General features: G+C 47.3%; 1 long non-coding RNA gene across 1 annotated transcript; it reads left to right on the top strand.

The window, feature by feature from the left end:
- Positions 1–4,516: 4,516 nt before the first annotated feature.
- LOC111823737 lies at positions 4,517–15,768 on the top strand. The gene is made up of 3 exons (XR_002826810.1): positions 4,517–5,449; positions 14,331–14,418; positions 14,610–15,768. It is a non-coding gene; the product is annotated as an uncharacterized LOC111823737 (long non-coding RNA).
- Positions 15,769–23,351: the final 7,583 nt, after the last annotated feature.

Consider the following 23,351-nt stretch of genomic DNA (forward strand, 5'->3'; position numbering starts at 1 on the left):
CCCTAACGTTTTATCTACAGGCCTACTGCCCCATCTGATGGAACTCCTAGAGGGCAGGAACCATTGCCTCATGGAGTACCTCGAACTTTAAATGCAGGAAAAGACTGAGCATCCAATTTGAAAAATAATGAGCCTGACCGTTGCCTTTCGCAGGCCAGAAATCTGTGAGGAACTGGTAATTTTATTTTGAGAAATTAAGTTGAAATTTGGTGTTAAAGAGAAGTGGGAAAAGAAAGTTCTGTATACTTTCAAGGACCACAAATTTGTAAAATACAGTTGGAAAGAATATGTTTTTAGATTTTCTCAGCTTTGCACGTAGCGGAGGCTTCTAAGAAGAGTTCTAGAACAAGAAAATGACCAAACTGGCTGGGCTAGCATTTCTCCCCAACCTTCCAATATCCCTTAAGGCTCTTAGAGTGTTTGCTGCCTCCCAGGGGAAGGGAACCAGTTCTTCTGAATGAAACTGCACCTGCACAGACGCTGCGGCCCACGGGGGGAGAGTAAGCAGCCGCAGTCGAAAGACCTTTTGCATAACCCACTCTTAAAATGACCGAGTCTTGCAGAGTTAAAAATTGAAACTCCAGAGGAAATCCCTAAGCGGTTACATTTTCTCGACAAGGTTTCCCAGGCCTGTCAATCATTTCCTGCTTTCTCTCCCTCCCCGGCGCGTGCACCCCGACAAGCTTGGGTGGACCGCGGCCGTGACATTGAGTCTTTCTCCTACCTGGAGTGGAGTAAAGTACCTCCGGAAGCCGCGAGGTTGGCGGTTCATTCATAATAAATGAACTCCAGGGAGGAGGGAGGCAGGGAAAAGAGCCTTTCATCTCGGCTATTTAAAATCCCAGCATTGCAGCTGAAAGGGAAAATGACCCGGGAGTGAACTGCTTCGGGGCTGAAGTATTGCACGATAACGGTACGAGCGAGCGAGCGCGTCAGCGGCCCGCCCGCCGGCTATTTATACCCGGCAGATTGTGCAATCTGGCTCCAGCCATTCATGCCCGGACCGGGACGCCGCGCGCCGGGTGGGGGAGGGCGCCGTTCCCGGCCGCCGGGTCAGTTACTAAGTTTGCATCATCCCCTTCATTACGAGAGAGAGCTTGAGTTTCCATTCCGGCCTGCGGGTCTTGGGGGAGACAGCTGGGCTACAAACTGGCTTGGCACACACTGGCACACGGGACTGCTTATTTAAACATCATCCGAAAGGCACCAGCGCGCCCGAGGCGCGGCCCGGAGGCGCGCGGGGCAGGGCTCCGGCAGACCGGAAGGAACTGATAAACCGAGCGCTAATGACACCCTCTCCCTCCCCCGTCGGAAGTGTCCTCCCAGCGCCAGTCATTGAGAAATAGCGAAGGGGCAGAATGGGGGTGAGATGAGGACAGGCCCGGGCGCAGCTGCGCGCGCCTCGCCGGGTCGGAGCAGGGGTGCCGCGTCAGGGTGGGGGTCTCGGGGGATCCGGCACACGCACACCTTCGGGTACAGTAGAGTCCTCTCCAAATCACTCCGCCCGCCACCCCCCCGCCCCTGCTCGTCCGGGGTTCGGGGGTTAGGGTGAGTGATTTGTCGGATCCCACCCCGCTACCCCCACCCCGGAGATCTACACTCCCGGCCCTACCAGACCCCGATGGGCGAGAACTGGGAGGACGCAGAGAGGAGACGAAGGACTCGAAAGGGAGCAGATTGCCAAGGAGGATAAAATGTCCGCTTCTCCCGACTCCCGTGCGGGGCGGGAGGGGGCGGGGGCCGCGACCGGCTTCCGAGTAAAACAAGACCTGTGGGTCTACTGAGCATGCCCGTCCCGGGGCCACCGAGGGTCGCTCCGGTTCCGCGCTCCGCGTTTTCCGGGCGGCCGGCGGGAAGGCCCCGGGTGGGGGTGCTGCCCCACCCGGGACTCGGGATTGAGAGGTGGCGGGGTGCGGTTTGCTGGGGGCTCCGCTAGGTTTACGTGAAGTTGTGAGTAGATCCACATTACTTTTGAAGCTGTACTGTCTCACTCTGAGTCGACACCCTTGATTTGATCGTGTTCAGAGCTGCCTTGTTCCCCGTTTTGGAGGTTGTGGGGGAGAGACAGGGATATGGGTGTTTAGCTCTTTCAGTAATGTCATTAAATTAAAGCCCTAAATCCGTGATAACCCCATTCTGGTAACAATCCAGTATACTTTGATAACATCCTGATATTCAGATCAGTAACCATACCTGAATTATTCGCCCAATATGCCACTTCTTCTATGGCACAGTTAGTAATTGATGGGGAGGATCAAGAGGTGACCTGTTAGGAACATTTCCATCAAAAGGCCCCTTTTGGGAAATGAACAAAGCAAAAGAAAACTGGAAGGTTTCCTTTAGAGGAACATGAAGTACCCGGCGTGGAGGGGGTAGCAATATAGTAATACAGCTGCCTGGAAAGAAGAAAGGGTTGCCATTAATTTCCTACTTGCTGTGTGCTTAACACAGCACCCTCACTGTATAGCCATTTAATCTTCCCAGTGACCCCATTTGTGGGCATTATCCTGACACTACAGACACTGAACCCAAGGCTCAGAGAACCTAAAAACCTCCTGGAGTGTGGCACCAGGGCAACCAACCAGGGACCTGGTGAATTCTGGACCTTGAATGTTTTTCTTAGCTCCTCTGGCTGCCTGGTTAGGGCAGGGCCAGTCATTCACTGCTATTAGCAGGGAGCTGGGCAAATGAGTGGTGATGACACCAATTCTGCTTGGCTACCTACAGAAATGAATAACCACCTCACCTGCCACCTTGTCATTTGGACTTTCTAAAACGGGAGGGTGGAGCCAAAGAGGTGCCCATTGGATGGGTAATTTTGATATGGACAAATGTTTGTGTTCCCAGAAGTCCAGGAATGACTGAGTGGGGCCTCTTTCAGCAACTCTAGGAGAAAAGCAACAATGGCCAAAGGTGATAACTGGATAGACACCTTAGCTTTATGGGGCTTTAGAGACCAATGAGGTCTTGCTCTGTTCAGTGCTTTCTCATAGACTCTCAATGGCCTCAAAAGCTGAGAAAGACAACGTTGGCCTTGTTATCTCTGTTTTATGAAGAAACTGAAGAATTGCTAAAAGCTTCATTCAGGGTCTTCAGGCTGCCAGGAGAAAACCAGAACCCAGGTGTGCCTTCCATCCGGTGCCCTTCTCACCACCATACAACATCACTCAGCATCAAAGGTGGTCAAGCCTGATCCATATCCAGAAAGTTCATGGTTGTGATCAGCACTAAGTTAGGGTAAACCACCAATTTTGCCTTGACTCAAGGTGAAACTCTATCTTTGGAGCACTTGTGGTTCTCCAAATGTGTGTGTGTGTGTGTGTGTGTGTGTGTGTGTACTACATGTAAGGTATGTTTAATCTACTTTAAATTCATTCAGTGGTTGCTATTTAGTTAAAATACCTGTGTAGTCTCTTAGCACATTTGGGAGGATGGAAAAGTCTGTGTTTGGAGAGCAGGAAGGTGTGGGGACTGGGGACTGTATCTCTTGCTCCCTAGCAAAATCCCAGAAGGAATACCTAACAGCTATGCAAATTGTGGGGCCCACTACAAAATAACAATGTGGAGCCCCTTGTTTGTTCAAACACTATAAAGAATGCCAAGCCTCCAACAACAGAGCATAAAAACAAGCAAAGGTCCCTGTGCAACTGAGCAGGGTGCATGCCCAGCAAGCAAGGCCTGCCCATTGCCCAGGCAGTGCTGTTTTGGAGAGCATGGGCCCACCTAGGCCATGGTCCCAGGACAAGATCGAAAAAATAATTTGAAGATAAAGGGAAGGAAAAGGGGCCTTGGCCCGTTTGGCTCAGTGGATAGAGCGTCGACCTTCGGACTGAAGGGTCCCAGGTTCGATCCCCATCAAGGGCACATGCCCGGGTTGCAGCTGTGGGCTCGATCCCCAGTAGGGGGTGTGCAGGAGGTAGCCAATCAGTGATTCTCTCTCATCATTGACGTTTCTTTCTCTCCCTTCCTCTCTGAAATCAATAAAAAAAATAGTTTTAAAAAAAGGGAAGGAAAGGGGGACTGGAGGATCTCTTTTCTCCCCATTTCACTGTTCCAAAGCCACTGGGCTGGCAATCTCTGGTCCAGTAACTATGGCCTTCAAGAGCCTGGGACAGGGCCATCCTCCACCAACATGAGAAAGATTTACTGAATAAAAATGTATATTTGGGCTTACCTTTTAACCCAAGAAAGCCTTTCATTTCTACTAAAATGCAAACGTTTCTCGGCTGCGTTGGACTTATCTTTTATTCTTTTTACGTAAAATAATGCCCGTTCCCTTACCAAGACAAAAGAAAAAAAAAGATCATAAGATTCACGGGAAACTGAAAAGCCTCTGCCATTCAGAACCTTGGCAAAAGCACCTGTGCCGCCCTCACCCTCCCACCCCTCGGTGGGGGAGTAGTTGATCGTCAGAGCCCGAGCACCGCTCCGGCCCTACCCTGAGCTCTCTGTCTCCACCCTTCCTCCTCCTCCCCACCCCCCCGATTTTCAATCCAGGGGTTTGGTAGGAGGGAGGGAGCTGAACGGGAGCCAGATGTGCGCGAGTCCCCCGCTCCCGCCTCCTCCCTCCTCCCGGGCATCTTAAAACCCGGAGTTCAGATGAAGGAGGATCCGGAGTCACAAAGACGCGGTGCAAACAACTCGGCTCCGCGGCTCCCCCGGGAGTGGGAGCCAGAAGGGAGGGGGAGAGAAAGCCGGGCATGCTCAGTAGACGGGACAAAGTTGTGTGTTTTTTTTTCTTCTTTTTTTCTCCGCTCTCTCTCATTTTTTTTTCGGTCGCAAGTAGGAAGCTTTTTGCACTCCACCACCTCTGGCCGCTGGGAAGACGTCATCGCTTCCGCCCTACTTCCTCCTCCTGTTGGCGGCGGTGAGAATCCAATATGGAGTAAATCGGTAGAGTCGAGAGATGGGGCTCGGACGGGGCGCCCTGCACCGCCTCCCAGGCGCACCTCCCCCGGCCGCCGACCGCTCCCCGGAACCGTGATTGGCCCGCCCCCCCCCGGGGGCGACCCCGGACAGAGCCCCCACCCGCGGCCGGCCCCCTTCTCCTCCTCTCACCAGTCTCCGCCGCTACACGGCGCGCTTGTTTTTTTTTCCCTCCTCTCCCTCACAGCCGTCCCCGGCCCAACCTCTCCCCCTCCGCCCGCTCCCGAGCCCCCGAAGCCCCCGCCCGCCTCGCCCCTCGGCGCCGCGGCGCCCCTGACCTCCCGCAGCTCGCCTTTGCACCGCTTCCCCCCAGCCACCCGCGCTCGATCGTGCAGCTTCCCCTTCTGCCTTCTGCGGCGCCCCCTTCATCTCCAGCCGTCCCCCCTCCCCAGCCAAATCAGGCGATCTCCGGAGATGTGAAGAAGGGGGTGAGCGCGCAGGAAGATGAAGGGAGCAAAGCTGCCCGCCGCGGGACAGGCGTCTAGGTGAACAGGAAAATGACCGAGGAAACACACCCGGACGAGTAAGTTCGGCCGCGGGGTGGGACGCGTGTGCCCCGCGGGGGCCGTGTGGGGGTCGGGGCGGAGGACGCCGGCGGGCGACGCTCATTGGGTGAACTTGGCGTGGGGTGCAGCGACTCGCTGGCCTGTGGGGTTTGGGACGCGCGATTTCCCCCCTTGTTGATGTGAGGAGGGGGCAAAAACTGCTGTGGGCCGGCGGGGGCGCGCCTGGGGTCGGCTGGCTGGTCGCCGCTGCGGGGGCCAAGGGCGCACTGGTGACCTCAGGGAGGTCCCCCTCCCTCTCCGGGGAGTTACAAACATCCCCCCCCGTCCCGAAATCCTCGGCGGCCGGAGCGGAAGACCTGACACCCCCGCTCCGGTTTCCTGGGGTCGGTGGGTTTTTTATTGGGTGACTTTGTGATTCTCCCGCCCGGCTGCTCGCCCTGCGGTCCTTTCCCGAGCCCTCTGGGGCCCAGGCTCCGCCATTTCGTTTTCTTGAATCGCTCTCATTTGCATACCACATTTTCATTCATAAAAAACACGGCCGAGCGAGGGGAGCCCTGGGTGCGGGGGTCTGCGTGCGCCCGGGTCCTCGCGCTGGCGGGCGTGCTGGAGCCGCCCCCGGGGTCCGGCGGCGCGTGCGGGCGTGTGTGCACGCGCTCGTGTGCCCCGGACCCGCGCTCCGCGCCCCGCGGGGTCCGGTAGCTCGGGGGGCGGACCCGAGGCGTGAGCAGCGGGGGCGGGCGGGATCCTGCGGGGCAGTACGGTGCGGGCCAGTGTGTGTGTGTGTGTGTGTGTGTGTGTGTGTGCGGGGGGGGGTCTGTGTGTGCGCCCGTGCATCCGAGTGCGTGCCGGGCCCCGCGAGTCCGAGGGTAACAATGCTCCGGGCGCTCCGCCCTAGGGGCTCCCTGCCAGACCCGTCGCCCCCCGGGGACGCATGCAGTTCTCCAGGCCCTGGCCAAGGTGCAGCTCCCTGCAGCCTCTCGGTCGCAGAGTCGGGTTTGATTCTTCCCCAGCCCCGCCGGAGGCCGTTCCAGTTGCGGGTGCAACGCAGGCTAGGCCGCTGGGCCCGGCGCCTGAGGTCGTCGGCCTCGGGTCCGAGCGGTCACTGCACAGCGGCCGCCACTACTCAGCGGCTATGCCCGCCACCAGCCACTTTTTTTCTTCTTTTATTTTTTCCCTTTTTTTTGTGAATAAGACGTTCTCCTTTATTGTCACATGATAGCCCTCCCCTCCTCCCCTGCACATTCATAAATCCGGAGCCTGCCTCGGCTCCTTTCATTCAGAGCTGCCTGCCATTTAGCCAAGGTAGTGGCGGCGGCGGCTTCGGCGCAAAGACCCTGTTCGAAGCCGCGGAAACTACCCCTAGAGGGAGGCCCCGGGAGTGTCTCTGGGGGCGTGGGGCCTGCGGGTAGACAGCTCCTGAGGCCCCGGTCTTTTGCCTCCTTGAGCATTGAGACTCGGTGCAGAGAGGGGAAGTGACTCAGGGCTTGGGCGAGAAGGCTTCTCTTGCAGCAGGTGACAGAATGCTGTGATCTACTCTAAGAATCTACTCCTTTTTTTAATGCCCCTTTATCCTTCGGCGTCTGCTGTTGCCAGGCTAGGAGGGAGGGGGTGTTGGGAGGGCTAGTCTTGGGGAAAGGGAATTTCCTTTCCTGTGGGTCCCTGGGGAGCGTTGATTGCAGTAACCCCTAGTCTGCTGGACACCCATAGCTGGAGAGGATCCCGCCTGGTGTATATGTTGTGGCCATCCCACTACATCTGCTGGCCCTTCTGTTTTAGACATTTTGCTTGGCCTTCGTAGACTATCTTGAAATGGGAAAGTGGAAAAAAAAAAGTTGTTTCTAGGCTGAAATAATGGAGGGGAGTTATATGCTGCTGGGCCTTAACCCCTTCAGGACTTGGTTAGTAATAGGTATTTGTGTGGGTCCTCCTTTGTCCCTGCACGCACAAATAGCAAAGACCGACTCAACCACCCTAGGTTGGGTTCCTTGGCTCCATCCCTTGTGAATCCCGGCCTGGCCTCTCCCTTTTCACGGCAGCATGTTATCTGGTATCCAAAGAAGCAAAAGGACTTCGAGTGGGATCACCAGCAAGAAATAAATATCTCTATTCCAGGCTTTCAGAGCAGTTCAACATGGAGAACTGGCTGCCCCCACTGCTGTCAGAAGCCCAGTTGAGACAATGGCTATTTGAGGACACGTTCTGGTTTGAGAAAATCAGAAAGCTGTGGCCCCTTAGCCCACTGCACAGCTTTGTCAGGATTACTTTTAATGTAATGACCTTGGCATGAGACATGGAATGCCCGGTCAGAGAGCAGGCTGCACGTGCTATAAACTGGCATTTGTGGACACTCTACTATATTGTTCCATATTCTTATGTAATGACCCATCTGAAAATTTTCTTTTAAATATTAGTACCAGAAAGAAGGTTTCTGTTTGGGTTACAGGGCTTGCTGTGATTGTCTTTTCTTTTTGCTACGACTGTCTGGAAGCTCAGGGCCAAAATTATTGCTTGATCAGGGTAGCCATATTGGCCTAGGTTTCTTGCTAGACTTATTTACTCCTCTATAAATTTTGATCTATTTTCCCTTCTAATGATTTCGTGTTTGAGGTCCCTCAGATACTTTTGGAAATAGGCAGATTTTGTTACTTAAAAAGAATTGGTGACAATAAACTGGAGACCTAGGGAAGTTATATTTGTGCCTTAGGTAAAATAGATTTTCTTCCACATATTTTTCTTAAATGTCTGGTATATTTCACATCAGAATATAATAAATCAGAATCTTAATAACTGGTAAAATCATGCTTAATTAAAAAATAAATGTTTTGTCTTCTAATGTTCTCTTCCACGTCAATTTGAAGCTCCTCTCTGATAAATATATAGTAATTCAGGAAAGCTTGTCTGTTCTATTCACTGATGGTCCTAAAAATTAGCTTTTATATAAAAACTACATTGACTCTTCTTTGATCCCACTCCAATTAGAAATGCATGTTAAGATGAACAATTCTACACATTTTTTTATATTTTAAAAATTAAAGACCATAAACAAAATATGGAAAGTGGTCTTTTATACATAGGAGTAGAAAATTTTTTTTAAGTCATACCATATCTTTAAAGCATTTGATCATGGCTCTATGTGGTTTGGAAATTTGCAGACAAAAAATGAAGAAATCTTCTCAAGTGAGCTATAACCTCGGAGACATCAGGTTTTCATTCAGCTTTTTTATTCTGTTCCTCTTCTGAACACACATCTTGCTGAGAGAATGGATTTGCAGCTTTGCCTGCAGTCATACTCCTAATGTTGAAAGGTTTCTCATTTAAAAAAAAAAAAAAGCTTAATTATTTTTGTGGAACCATTTCAAAATTAGACATCAGAACTCACATTTAAATATTTGAGCTTAGTCAGTTTGGCTCAGTGATTAGTTAGAGCATCGGCCCACAGACTGAAGGGTCCTGGGTTCGGTTCTGGTCAAGGGCACGTGTGTGTCTCAGTTGGGGGCTTGATCCCCAGCCCTGGTCAGGGTGTTATGAGGGAGGCAACCAATCAATGCACATCAATGTTTCCCTCTCTCTCTCTGTCTCTCCCCCTCTTTTCCACTCTCTCTAAAAATTAATGGAAAAATATCCTTGGGTGAAGATTAACAAAAAAATAAAAATAAATACTTAAATACTATCAACAATAAAAAATATATTTAAAAAATAAATTAATTAAATACTTGAGCTTACTTCCCAAAAAGGTGAGAATACTCTTGGGTGAAACCACAATACCATCAGCACACTTAACAAAATTAAGAATAATTCCCTGATGTCTTTAACACTCAGTCTCAATTCTCTGGGAAATGTCTTTTATAACTGGTTATTTCAGCCAGGAGCCAGTCAAAGATCCCGTGTTAAATGCCACTCGTGAAAAATACTTACAGTGCAAAGCTCAGCCATTTGCACACTTTCTGATCCCACCTAGGTTTTATCTGAGTGTGAATAAAATAGGAATAAATATTAGTGATCTCATGAAGTTGCTGTGAGAATTAAATGAGATAGTTTATGTAAAATTTACAATCTAGCACCAAACATAAAACAAATGTCCGGTGTGACTCTAGGGAGCACTGAGGTAGGAATTTTACAGGCTCAGCTTGCTAATTTTCAAATAACCCTGGGAAGGAGTTGTAGTTACTTGCCTAAGACAGCAGACATTTTTTTTTAAGTGTTTGAATAAAAGTCTGTTGGTTAAAAATGGATTTAATTCTTTTTTAAAATGCGGTTTCATCCCTGTCGACTAATGCAACAATTATAATTGTATTTGGTTAACTAGGGTGTGGAGAAGCCTCCCTCTGAGGAACTGCCATGTTTACATGAAGCCCTTGGAGTGGTTTGTGGAAATTGGGTGCAGAACTGTCTGGTGGTGGCGATATGTGATTGACAACTCAAAACCATGTTGATTCCAATCACTGTTCTAGGAACTGGGAAGTAGAAGCAATAGAACTGGGAAGTAGAACGCAATAGGCCAGGGCCTGTGTTTCTGCCTCTGCAGGAGAATCTCTGCAGAAATCACAATATTAACAATTTGCAGTAGCCGCAGGGTTCTGATGGAGTCTTCACACTTGAAGTTGGAGACAGCTGTGCTGATGAACTCCAGTATTGGCATAGTTCCTATGTTACTGGGCTGAACACAAATACACAATCTAACAGCAAAATCCTCCCAAACCGAACAAGATGATAATAGAGGCAGAGCAGGAAGTGTTGGTGTGTGTGGTTGTTTGTTTTGGCTTATTTTCTCTTAAGTAAATTGGGCTGAGACTTTTTTTTTTTAAAGACCCAGTCATATTGATAAACTTGATGACTCTTCTTGTAAATATTTCTTTTTAATCAATATTTAAAGCTAGGACATTGATGATTTTTTTTAAGGCACCCTCTAGGGCTGTTAGTCGCTGGGAGTAGAAGGAGTATTTTGCCCTGGTGCATACAATGCTCTGTGGAGCAAATGCATTTTCTTGGGCTTGCCTGGGTAGGCCTGAAGGATTGTTACCACCGCTTGATGTGTCCCATGTCCTGGAAAGGAAGTCTGGCCAGGATCTTAGTAAAATCCCTGGTAGTTACTGGTGTAAGAGTTGAGGAACAACAACTGTGTTCTAACCACTCATTTCTCAGGTAATCTTTGTCAGCAGTATATTCACATGTGGCATAGTGCACCCACGATAGCAAATTGTGTTTATGTTCGTTATGCTACTCTCAAAGGGTAGTTGAATACTTATTTCAAAACAAAGTTTCTGTTTACATGCACTTAGAGCCTAGAGGTAACATAATGGATTTTGACTTTAGCATTTGGTACTTGTGATTGAAGAGATTAGAGCAATCTGGGTAGCCTCTAAAAAGTATGGCTTTGGCTCCTCTGTGTACTGAAATAATGATTTTTCAAATCTGGTTGTTTTCATGCTTAGGTATATTTCCTGTGCTCCATTCATAAATGCTTAAAACTTAATTATCAGGTTAAGTTTTTAAATTGTCTTTCCAAGTTCATCTAGTAGTGACATTTTTGTCTTTTCATTTTCTTCTTTCTTTCTTTCTTTCTTTCTTTCTTTCTTTCTTTCTTTCTTTCTTTCTTTCTTTCATTCTTTCTTTATCTTTCTCTTTCTTTCTTTCTTTCTTTCTTTCTTTCTTTCTTTCTTTCTTTCTTTCTTTCTTCTTTCTTTCTTTCTTTCTTTCTTTCTTTCTTTCTTCTTTTTTTTGTTAATCCTCACTCGAGGATATTTTTCTATTGATTTTTAGAGAGTGTAAGGGAGGGAAGAGACAGAGAGAAACATTGATGTGAGAAAGACACACCTATTGGTTGCCTCTCACAGGGATCAAGCCTGCAACTGAGGTATGTGCCCTTGACCGGAATCGAACCCAGGACCCTTCAATCTGAGAGCTGATGCTCTATCCACTGAGCTAAACCAGCTAGGGCTGTCTTTTCATTTTCATTGTTTATTACTCTTATTTCTTTTTCTCCTTGCATTGCTTTGACTCTGGCCTCCAGCATCGATTTTTCAGATAAGCACTATTTATTTTGTATTTGTATCCTACCCTAACAGAAATACATAGAAGCAAGACCCATCTGCCCGTCTACTATGGGAGTAATAGCTTATATTAACCCTTTTAGGCTTGCTGCCCATAGAAGGCTTTCTGCAAATGTTTATTGATTGGTTAAAGTAAAGAGTCATTAATTTAAAAATCATTTTACCTTATGTAAAAATTTAAACAGTTATTCATATTGTACCAACATCCAAAAAGACTTTGAGGTTGCTTTTTAAAAATTACCATGAAGGGCCGGCTGCATGATGGTAGTAGAAGAAACATGGTCTTTGGGGTGATACCCTGCCCCAACTCTCCATTAACTCAGGGACCCTGAAAAGTATCCTGAGCCATGAGTCCTGGGTTAATGTAATCAAAGTTCATTCTGCTACCTACTTGACAAATGGTCAAAAAGTGGCAATGTGAAGTATTGTAGCACAGCACCTGATGAATTGGGAAATCAGTGGCTCATCCACCTTTGGTAGGTCTTACATCATGTAGCAAGCAATCATTTCCCTTCAGAATTTACAAGGGAGAGAATACCCATTAACTATGCTAGCCTCATAGCAACCTTTTGAGGCAGGAAATGGGGCTCCCACTTTATAGTTAAGAGAATGGAAGTGACTTGCTCAGGGGGGGTTTGTGGGATAATTAGAAGTCACGTTCTTTTCATTTGGCCTTCCAGTGCTGTCCTGGTAGGCCCCTCTAACAGCAGCTTAGATTTTATATTATAGTATCAGTAATGCCCAGCTGTCTATTGGCCCCTTTACTCAATGATCCTAGTTGGCTATGCTTTTTGAGAGTTTATGTTTTTAGTAGCTTGTCTCCTCTCTTACTGTCAGTAATCTTACCTCTAGTAGCATCCTTGGCTCTCTTGCCATCCTTAACTGTGGTCTAGAAATCATATTACCAGTGGCGTTCAAATAGTTTCCAAAACAAGAGGCAATAGTCTTGGTGGGGATGGGCGGGCCAAGGGTTATCTTAGGAATCAGGTGGCTTATGACTTGTTTTGTCTACTTGTATGCTATGTTGGTGTTTGCATTTTATATTTCCGGCCAAGGAATAACATGGATGCTGGACCGGAGGTTTAATTTAGTCATCAACATCCCAATAATTTTAGTCATTTTTACAGACCTTTTGAAGCCACTTAAGTGTGCATATAGTCTTACTATAGTAATTAAATTTCTCTCTTTTGCTTAATAGCATGAATCAAACCTGTGACTTTTCTCAGGCTCAAAATTCCAAACCAAGTCTGCTTTACCAGGAACACCGGCTCCATGTTACGTCTGGCTCTGAAGGCCTAATGGTTGCCTTCTCATTTATCTGTGCGTGCACAGGTTTTAGATCAGGACTCTGCCATTTGTAAACCAGCTTTGCATCCTGTACCATCCATTCTTAGATGTCTTTTACACTAAGGAAACTTAGGAGGTACTGGAATTACAGGTGTCCATTTGGAGTGTGGTAGACTTTGATTCCAAAAAAACTTGACTTTAGAGCATACTTGGACTCTAGTTACAAAGCCATATATAAATTATCTTATTGAATAAAATAAGTAACAGTGTGGGTGAAGCTGTAGGAAAGGGAGCCACTAGCTGTTGAGTGCCATTCACTTACTGCAACAAACGTACCAGACACCTAATCTCCCAGACAGTTAACGGAACTGTGACTCAGAGACCTCTCTGCCCTCAGGGAGTTTACGCTCGAGGGTCCTTGGCACTTGCACACGCCTTAAGGGTGTGTGATGATTGTCTGGTGGCTGCAGACGTGTTTTCCCTTCCCTTCCCATCTTTTTGCAGGTTCCCTCCTGCAGGCCTTGGAACTCCCAGATTTGGGTAGGGGGATAGAATCCCCAACACGTCCTACAAGTTATATTTAAGGGGAGTGTATGTGGTGTGGACAAGTACTCGCACAAGCACACAAAGATGGGATATGTATGTTAGCCAAGCGTCCACAAACTGCAGGCAGGGAAAAGACTCAGAGAGGTTAAGTATCTTGTCTGGGGTCACAGAGCAGACTTTGTTATTTTTAACCCAGATCCTTTGACTTCAAATCCCATGTCTGTAGAACAACATTGTGTATTATGACTTCACAGAGCCTCAGTTTTCTCTTATACAAATACGTGCTGAGTGTACAGCTTGGTTTATATTACTGTGGAGTGAATGACATTAGAATTTACTTAAGAATCCTGTAAACGCCTCAAAGCTGTGAGGTGTCATTTCTTCATCACATTCTTCTTTTCGCTCTGTGGAGCAGGGAACCAGTGCCCACTGAGGTGGCCTGTTCTATCCTATATAATAAAAGCCTAATATGCTAAGTGTCTGGTCGTCCGGTTGTCTGTTCAACCAATCAAAGTGTAATATGCTAGTCAACCAGTCGACCAGTTGCTATGATGTGCACTGACCACCAGAGGGCAGACACTCCAACAGGTAGTTTAGCTTGCTGCTGGGGTCCGTCCGATTGGAACTAAGCAAGACGGGCCAGACACGCCCTGGAGCACTCCCTCGGCTCCTTCCCCCGGCCAGCCCCACCCCCGGTGGGCCCCCATAGGGGCAGGCCTGGCTGGACCCCACCCGTGCACGAATTCATGCACCGGGCTTCTAGTACTGATATAAAGAGCAGCTCTACTGGTACCTCTTTTGGAACAGGAACTAACTACCTTACCCTTGGTGGGAAAAGTGTGTGTGAGCAGAAGGCTTAACAAAGCACAGTAGTCTTCCTGGCCCTGCGTTTTAGCCTAGCTGTTTGAGAGGGGGGTTAAACTTGAACGTGCATAGGGAACCACCTGGGAATCTTGTAAAATGGGGACTGTGTTTCAGTCAGGCCTGAGATTTTGCATTTTTAACAAACTTGCAGGTGCTGCTGGTGCTGCTGATCCATGGACTCCACTTTGAGTAGCCAGGGCCTCTCTATGGTGGGATGATAGGGAGCTCACGGCTGCCAGGTTTGTGTCTTCAGAGGCAACTCACATACCTGGCTTTTGGGATCTGTTGAGGAAGCTCATTGAACAAAATACACAGAGAGCCTTTACCAAGCTCCTGCCCTTCCCTATCCCCGGCAGGACTTCCAGCTTTGAGGTATAGCTTGATTTTAGACAGGACTGTGTGGAAATTTTTTTTTCTTTTCTTTTCTTAGGGCTTAAAAAAGTTGTTAGTGAATGCCAGGAGACCCAAGAGTTCCATCACTTAACAAGAAATGCGAAGTTCCTGCACTGGGTTTGTAATGTCTGATAGTCAGCTGGCACTCCCGTACCCTCCAGACAAATCAGTCTTGTGTGGAAAGCCTGCCGCCCTGGGAAGCGGGCACGCTCAGCCCTAGAAGAAATCACAGGAAGTAATTAAACAGAGAAGGTCAGAGAAAGAGGAAGTGGTTGTGTTGTTTCTGATGCGAATTGCATTGTTGTTCCTGGGGATCAAGATCATGATGTTTAAATCTTCTGGAATGTGGCTGCTTGGGGATTTGATTGTATTTAAATTGCAGCCCTTTCAGTTTATTCTTTTAGACAGCAATCTAGTTAGGAAATGAATTGCTTTTAGGTCTTATCAGGAATCCCCACGTGCCTAAGCAGAAGTCTTAAACAGGGAGTTGCTTATAGCTTGGCAAATTGCACTTAAATGAAATGAATGTCAAGACTATTAGAGGTTAATTTTAGGTGTCTGGAGTTCTCCCTAATTCTCCTGATTAAACACTTTAACATAATAGTTTTCTTAATTGGAATAATGATAGAATATTAGCATGCATATTAAACCATTTACCCAAATTTGAATAGGGTTAAAATGCAAATTAGCCATCACTTGTCTCTTTAGAGATAATTCCTGGGGAGAGATGGGGAAGAGACTGGAATATGAATTGGGAATGGGCCTTTCTTCTGGCAGCATGGCTAGGAAAGCCAAGAATAGACCAGAGGACTGAAGTGAGAGATCCTTTGTTTCCTCCAAAAAGAGGTTCTAAAAATACCAGTGCCTCTGACCTACCAAGTGGAGGTAAACGCAGTGGGAAAGCTGAGTGAGCTGAGTGGCCATCCCTTCTGGTTGACTTTGCAGTTGCCTGTCACACTTTTCTGTTAGACAGAGGTGGTATGAGACTTAAGGCCGCTCCCCAGCATTTAGACACCCCCTCTGAAGTCTTGAACTGATGCCACCACCCAGCAGTTCCCAAACGAGTGGCTGGGAGCCCATCAGCAAGCACTCTTAAGTATTGTTTGTGAACCAAATACATAAAGACACCCATATATATCTGTGTTACTCTCTTTCAATGTATTTATGGAATAAGAAAATACAACCTCATTAAAATACTGCTGAATTCACTGTGGATGTTTGTTGTATTTTTCTCAACTCACAGTTATTAAAAGGCACAACTATAATCCCTGGGGAGAAGGGGCCAGTCCCTGAATTTTCTCCCTTTGAGTGCTCTCCTGAGAAAGTTGTGACCCGCATGCTAGATGGAAGAGAAGATGCACGCTCCTTCTCTGGGGGACGCATGTGTAGAGGGTGTGGTCCCACGGCAGGAGGGTTTGAGTGGAAGGCCTGAAGGCAAGCAGAGGACCAGTGTTGTCGCAGGTGGAAGGGAGAGTTGAAAATGAGCCTCAGGACCTCTCCCCTAGAGACGTGGCATCAAGTTAGGTCTTCTCATGAGAGGAGGGAGAGCTGAGGGAGTGCGTCTCCTCTATTCCAGCTCTTTCCTCTCCCCACTTACATCAGCATTTATCAAACATGTGTGCTGTGCAGCACACAACTCTTTATTTATTGTGCAAAAGAGGATACACCCAACACTGGAAGCTCTTGATGGGTACCAAGTAGCAAAGAAGGTGGGTACTCGGTTGCCATGTGGAGTAAGGTGGGAGTCAGGAAACGGAGGTCCCCTCCCTCTTTGCCACCACCCTGCTGTAGGACCTTAGGCAAGGTGTCGAGCTTCTTCTCTGGACTCAGTTTTCTCATCTCTAAAATAAAGAGCTTGAATCATATAATATTGAAGAACTCTTATAATTCCAGATATTGCAAGGACAGTTCATGTTTAAAAACTCATTCTTAGTATAATAATCTTTTTTTAATAGAGACAAATACAAAGAAGAAATTAAAATACCTCTTGCTGCATTGTTGTAATGTACCCCGCGAATCACAGAAGGACGCCTCAAGAAGTCGAATTAAAGAGTCACATTTATTGCAATCCGGGACTATGAGGGGCCATTCCCCAAATCTCATAGTAACAAGATGGTCGCAGCTCCAAGGTTATATAGGCAAAAAATCACAAAGGTATTGATTACATCCCAGGGTTTGTAATGAGGAACTTGGCTCGCAAAAAGCAGTTTACAGAAGCAGAATTAAGCATGTTAATTATAGTTTTGGGTCTCGGGGTCACTGAATTGACAGAAATACTTTATCTAGAGCCCTCTGGTCTGGAATGAGGAACCTAGTTTGCAAAAAGCAGTTTAAACAGCATATTATAAACACATTATCTAGAGCCCTTGGGTAACCTGGGTTAAACTTAGGCATGTTATCTAAATTACAGTTTTGGGTCTAGAGCCCTCTGACCTTGGGATAACTGTGCTGTCCTTCCCCGGTGAAGGAAAAATGTGCTTTCTAAGACCAGTATGATCACAACCCATGGGATATTCACGTTACAATCAATAAGGCATTTAATCGAATGGGATGATTTATATAATTCAGAAAATCAAAATAACCTGTCCATTGTTAAACAAAGCAAATAGGTACCATACTTCAGCATCAGCCCAGGGGATGAATGTGCACCGTTAATAAGGGGGCGGGGGGGCCGGGGGCTTGAGTTTAAAGGACTCATCTAAAGACGGTGCTGGTATTTGGGGGAGGCAAGTTGGGGAGGAGGCAACTTGTGGCCAAAGGTTTTATTCCATAGACAGGGAAACTCCACCCCCAGGTTTCTGCTGGGGGAGCTCAGCGAAAGAGCTGGTCCAGTGGGCAGAGACTAACTATGGAAAGCTATTATGTGTCCTTGTGAGGTAGAGGATACATTGCTCTTTCTAAATAGAGTAAAATGGTTGCAACTTGACCATCTAATTGTAGAACTGGAGAGAATCTTGGGAAAATACCAGCTCAGCTCCCTTCTTTTACACATAAATTGCAGTCCAGAGAGGCTGAATGAGGAACCCAGGGTCACACAGCCAGTTGGTGATTCGGGATATTTCAGGGCACAGATGTCACCTGACTGTGGTTCCAGTCCTGTTTGGGGTGCTGTGTTAAACATTCATGGCAATTGCTACCCTCGAGTTGTGGGGCCCTCGGGAGATAGGAGAAAGATGGTGGTAACCTACTCAGTATACGGGTGAATGTGGCCCATGTTGAAACCATTGACTATATTGCTAGCCTTGGTTAGTCCCTGTCCTGGGCTGAGATAGATGAGCTTGCCTAAACACTGTGCCTGTGTGGTTTCCACCCTCGGGGACAGGAGGGTAGGGATGGAGGCAGAGCAGGGCCCCCTTCAGCTCACCATCCTGAGAGAGGGAAGATGAGCCCTTAGATGAAAAGTTGAAATACATGTGATGTTCCCAGGTTTTTACACCTGGGCACCAGCAAAAAAAAGTTGATGAAACATTGCCTTCTGTTCTCCCCGTGTGTTTGTTTTTGATGTTAACTGCCAAGGTGGTGTGGTCATAGACAGCAGGAAGTAATATCTGATATGCAGGTCTGCTGGGGAGGGGGTCGGTGGATTCAGGAGGGAAAGGGTGGTGGTTTGGCACATTCCTGTGAGAACACAGCACTTCTAAGCAAACGGCTGCTTTTACAGCAGAGAGAGGAAGGGAAAAGTTGACCGGCCGGTCATATAATGAACATTTTTTATGGTAGCTTTTTAAAAAATTTATTTATTTTTTATTGATTTCAGAGAGGAAGGGAGAGGGAGAGAGAGTTAGAAACATCAATGATGAGAGAGAATCATTGATCGACGGCCTCCTGCACGCCCCCTACTGGGGATCGAGCCTGTAACCTGGGCATGTGCCCTTGAATGAATCGAGTCCAGGACCCTTCAGTCCCCAGGCTGATGCTCTATGAACTGAGCCAAACCAGCTAGGGCAATGGTAGCTTTTTTTTTTTTTTTTTTAATATATTTTATTGATGTTTTACAGAGAGGAAGGGAGAGAGATAGAGAGTTAGAAACATCGATGAGAGAGAAACATCGATCAGCTGCCTCCTGCACACGCCCCACTGGGGATGTGCCCGCAACCCAGGTACATGCCCTTGACCGGAATCGAACCCGGGACCCTTGAGTCCGCAGGCCGACGCTCTATCCACTGAGCCAAACCAGTTTTGGCCAATGGTAGCTTTTTAATTTAGGTTTTTGTAAGGGTGCTGTCCCATTGGTTAACTCCAGATAAGGTTCAGATATCCTCTAGGGCAGTGGTGGGCAAACTCATTAGTCAACAGAGCCAAATATCAACAGTACTTCTTCAAAATAGACTCGTCCAGGCCGAAAACCGACTTCTGCGCATGGGTCACGAAGTTTCAATCGCACTGTACGTGCACGCCCGCACGTGGTATTTGTGGAAGAGCCACACTCAAGGGGCCAAAGAGCCGCGTGTGGCTCGCGAGCCGCAGTTTGCCCACCACGGCTCTAGGGAATCATGCGGCTTAGTACGTTTTGTGGCCAAGGACATGTGGAAACCCAGGCTTGGGGGAGAATGAAAACTTCCCAGAGAGGACACACCCCACTTTGCCATGGTTAGACTTGATCCGTTTTCCATTCGCTTTAAAACTATACTTCTCAGTCAGGACTTCTTGGAGATTACAAGATTCATTCATACTGCTTGTGTAGGATGGGGAACTCATTTTTTTTAAAAATTTCCTTTTCTTGGGGTTCTGCACCACTTGCCTTTTGTTTCCCCTTATTAGTCCCCATCCACTGGGCAACCTTCTTACTCCTGGAGTAGAAGGGTCCTCTGTGAGCTTGAAGATTGCATTGGCCTTTCGGGCCCCTTGGCCCAATACTTCTGACTCACCCAAAGGGTCAGGGTGGTTTGGTTATAAATGGTTTACCTGCAGGTCCCCTGTCCTCCGTTCCTCTTGTTCTGCATTGAGCAGTACAACAGTGACCAGGAGAATTGGACAGGTGTGGTCAGCCCCCACCCCTGGCATTGCAGCCTGAAATGGAGCCCCTCTCCCAACTGCCCCCCAACAAGGACGATTTATCACTAAGAGGCCCGGAGGGGTACAGATTGAGGCTGTTTGGGGATGCTGTTTAGGACACCACACCTTCCCATCTTTGCACTGTTACCTTCCTCCTCTCTAGACCAGTGGAATTAGAACTTCGCCCCGTGCCCTGTGTTAGTATTTTAAAAATCCAGAAGATTCTGATGTACCTTAGACTAATCAGGGTTTGGAAGAGAGTTGTAACCAACCAAGACCAGGGAGGCACTGACCAGGGAGCATTGATTCTTTTGAAAGACCCCGCTCCCCCCTCCCCCCCCCCCCCCCCCAGGGGGGCTTACTGTGGTGGTCATTTTACAATATATACAAATATCGCATCATGTACAAATATCGCATCATGTTCTACGCCTGAAACCAATAAAATGTTGTAAGTTAATGCTGATTAGTCCGTCATGTCAGAAGGCATTCAAAAGGCCACACACATTCATATCAGTGAATGGGAATGTTCTGAGGAATGTTGGTCCTTCCATTCCCACCCTTTCCTCGAGGTTCCATCTCATTCCAGTTAGATAGCAAATAATCTCTTAGGGAGGACAATACCAAATCGATGTTAACATGAAGGGAGATCACAAGAGACAATAAAAATAAATTCTAATTGTCGTTCCAAAAGGTCTTTTATATTGAATTAAAAAATTCTAAACCACACAAAAAATACATCACCTACAGTTGTCCAAATTTATGGCTGTTTTTCATTATTTTTAAAGAAAGGTTTGGCTGAAGCCTTGAAAGCCCTATTAATTTTTTTCAGAAGTTTTCATTGGTGATGTAACACAGATGTCTTTAAGATACTAATTTAGCTATTTTAATAGTTGAAGTAGTAAATATCAGGGTGCTTTTTTGTTTTGTTTTTTTTTTTGCCTTTTATTATTCTTTTCTTTTTTGGTAGAGTAGGGCTAGCTATTTTATAGGGAACAGGATAAGTTCTTGCATTTGATTTTTGACAACTTTTGTTAATGTGGGACCAGTATTTGCTCGAATTTGAAGGAAAACAGGTATAGAATCATATGCTTTTACCTAGAAATGAAAACACATTGATTTAGAACAGATGTCTCCAACAAAAACTGATGCCAGGTTTTCAGATGATTACTTGTCACCAGAGGGTGTGGCACCACATGTGAATGTGGGGAAGGCTGAACGTTTTTTTAATAGCTTAGAAACTGAAGGACACACTGCAAAAAGGGATAGCCTTGCATGACAGTGTGGCTACTAATTTCACTGACCCGTACACTTAAAATGGTCAAAAGGGTAAATTTTATATTATGTACATTTTGCCATGATTAAAAACAATAGCAACATCAAGTCAACTAATGACTTTATAAGAACTCAAAGACTTCTTTCCAGAAAAACTGCACCCTGAATACAACTGCCTATGTGCCTCAGAAGCCAAGTCTATTTCATATCCTCCCCTGTAGATTTCTAGCTTCCTGTCAATTCCTGCCTAGTCCTCTTGGCTCCCTTCTCCTGACCCCCCCCCCCGCCCCCCTAAAAAAGCTCCCTTCACAGAAGTTTGCAGACAGACTTTGAGATTAGACCAGGGGTGCCCAAAGTCACTATCCCCTCAAGTTTCCTGCAGTTGACCAAGTATGTGTGTTTCTTTCTATACTACTGTGTCTTGACAAGGGGTCGGAACCTCTCAGAAAGTTCTAGAGGTCCAAACGGCTTCTACTAGAGCCAAGAGCAGAGCTGGTCGTAGTGGTGGGTGGTGGGGATGATGGACCCTCCCTAGACGCAGAGACCAGGGTCAAGGGGAGGCTCACTCAGCGGTGCCCACCTGACACGGCCCCGGGCAAGCATTCACATCCCCGGAGCCTTGGTAGTTCTCCGGGAGAGCCCGACCGCACTTCAGAGCTTCGGACAACTGTATGAGTTGCGCTCCCATGAATGTAAAAACCAGAGAGGCAAGTCGGCCCTTCATCCTACTTGGAGGATTCGTAATCTGACAGGTGAAATTAAGAATCACTTCATTCAAACAAACATATAAGAATGAATATGTACTGTAGTGCAGGCCTGCGAGAAAACTTGTTCTCTGAGATTCTCCTGTTTCACATCCTTGTTCTTTTTAAAACTTGATGTTTCTCTCAATAAGTAGTTTTACTAGTAGCGTGTTGGTGTAAATTGGATTGCTAGGGTGTCTGAAGTGGCATACCCCTACCGTGGGAATATAAGCCACTTCTTATGTAGCTTTTGTGAATTTTTCAATGAAACTACACTCTAACTCCTACTAACAAGTAGTCATTCTTGATTGTTGACAATCTGTACTCATTCATAAACTGTTTATGGATTTGACACTTTGTGGCCTTGGAAATACCCAAGTCACCACATTTGATACTTAACTTGGCAATCTCTGTGTCCAGGAGGAAAAAAAAACAAATGTTGTAATGAACCTCTCTGATAAGCTTTGGGGACAGGGTTATTCGTGGTCGAGGGAACATTTGTTCATGTGAAAGCACACAGTCCTCCCCCCACCTTCCCCCATTGAGACACAGGATCTGAAGATCTTACCAGTTCAGGGAGCTGAGAAGTATGCCCTGTTCTACCACACCGGATGGCCCTTCGCTTTCTGCCTGGTCACTTCGGCGATAAGGAACCCACGTGCTGTGCAGCTCTGATTGTCGGCAAGTTCTTCTATGGAACCACTGTCCTCGGCAGCAGCGACAACCGGTTCCGGGTTCTGATCGCCCTGCTGATACAGATGGCAGGCTCCCTCTCTTCTTCAGGCCGGATACCATCCTGGTCTCCTGATCGGGGTTCATGCTCAGCCATGTCTCTCGTAAAATGGGGGCCCAGGACTGGGGGTGCTTTTCCTGGTGCCAGACTCTTGATACTGTGGGTATTTGCCTCTCTTGGTGCAGTCTAGGGTGGCTTCGGGGCTTTGGTCAGTGTAAAGGCACCGGGTTCCGCATGGATGATGCATGCTGCTTGTGCTGAGCCTGCACCCTTGTTTGCTTTTACAGGATGTCAGTTACCATCAGCTGCCATGGGCGTAGAGGAATAGACATCTTTCCCTTTGAGAGGGCATCCTATTGGCTCTTGGCATGGTGGGCAGGGATGGGAAGGGCATTCTGCTCCAAAGGAACTCTCCCCTTGTAGGTGAAGGACTCTAGTCTTCTGTATTTCTTTTTTTTTTTTAAATATATTTTTATTGATTTCAGAAAGGAAGGGAAAGAGAGAGATAGAAACATCAATGATGAGAGGGAATCATTGATGGGTCACCTCCTGCACACCCCACACTGGGGATCGAGCCTGCAACCCGGGCATGTGCCCTGATTAGGAATTGAACTGTGACTTCTTGGTTCATGGGTCGATGCTCAACCACTGAGCCACGCTGGCTGGCTGGCTGTATTCCTTGAGTGGTATACTTTGGTAGGGGCACAGAAGGCTAGGTGAGAAGGTGGGCGAGCTGCTCATGGCACTGAAATCATTGTTTCTTGAAGTTGGTTCTGGGCCACCTACTCAGAGTCAGTAGTTTGGAGAGCTTGTTAAAACACACGTGTCTGCGGCCCACCCAGACCTCCTGATCGGCCTCTCTGGCTGCACCGCCCAGAGGATCTGCATTGTTGAAAAGCTCCCCAGGTGATCCTCTGCCTGCAAGCCGGAGTTTAAGGTCTGCTTCAATTGTAATGACCTCTTTGATGTTCATTTTCTTAAATGTCCAGAGGACTGAGGACTCAGGAATCTTAAAGGCCACCTTTGTGCCTGCTCC

Source organism: Myotis lucifugus, unplaced genomic scaffold (genome assembly GCF_000147115.1).
Source record: "Myotis lucifugus unplaced genomic scaffold, Myoluc2.0 scaffold_6, whole genome shotgun sequence".
In the NCBI taxonomy this organism is placed as follows: domain Eukaryota; kingdom Metazoa; phylum Chordata; class Mammalia; order Chiroptera; family Vespertilionidae; genus Myotis; species Myotis lucifugus.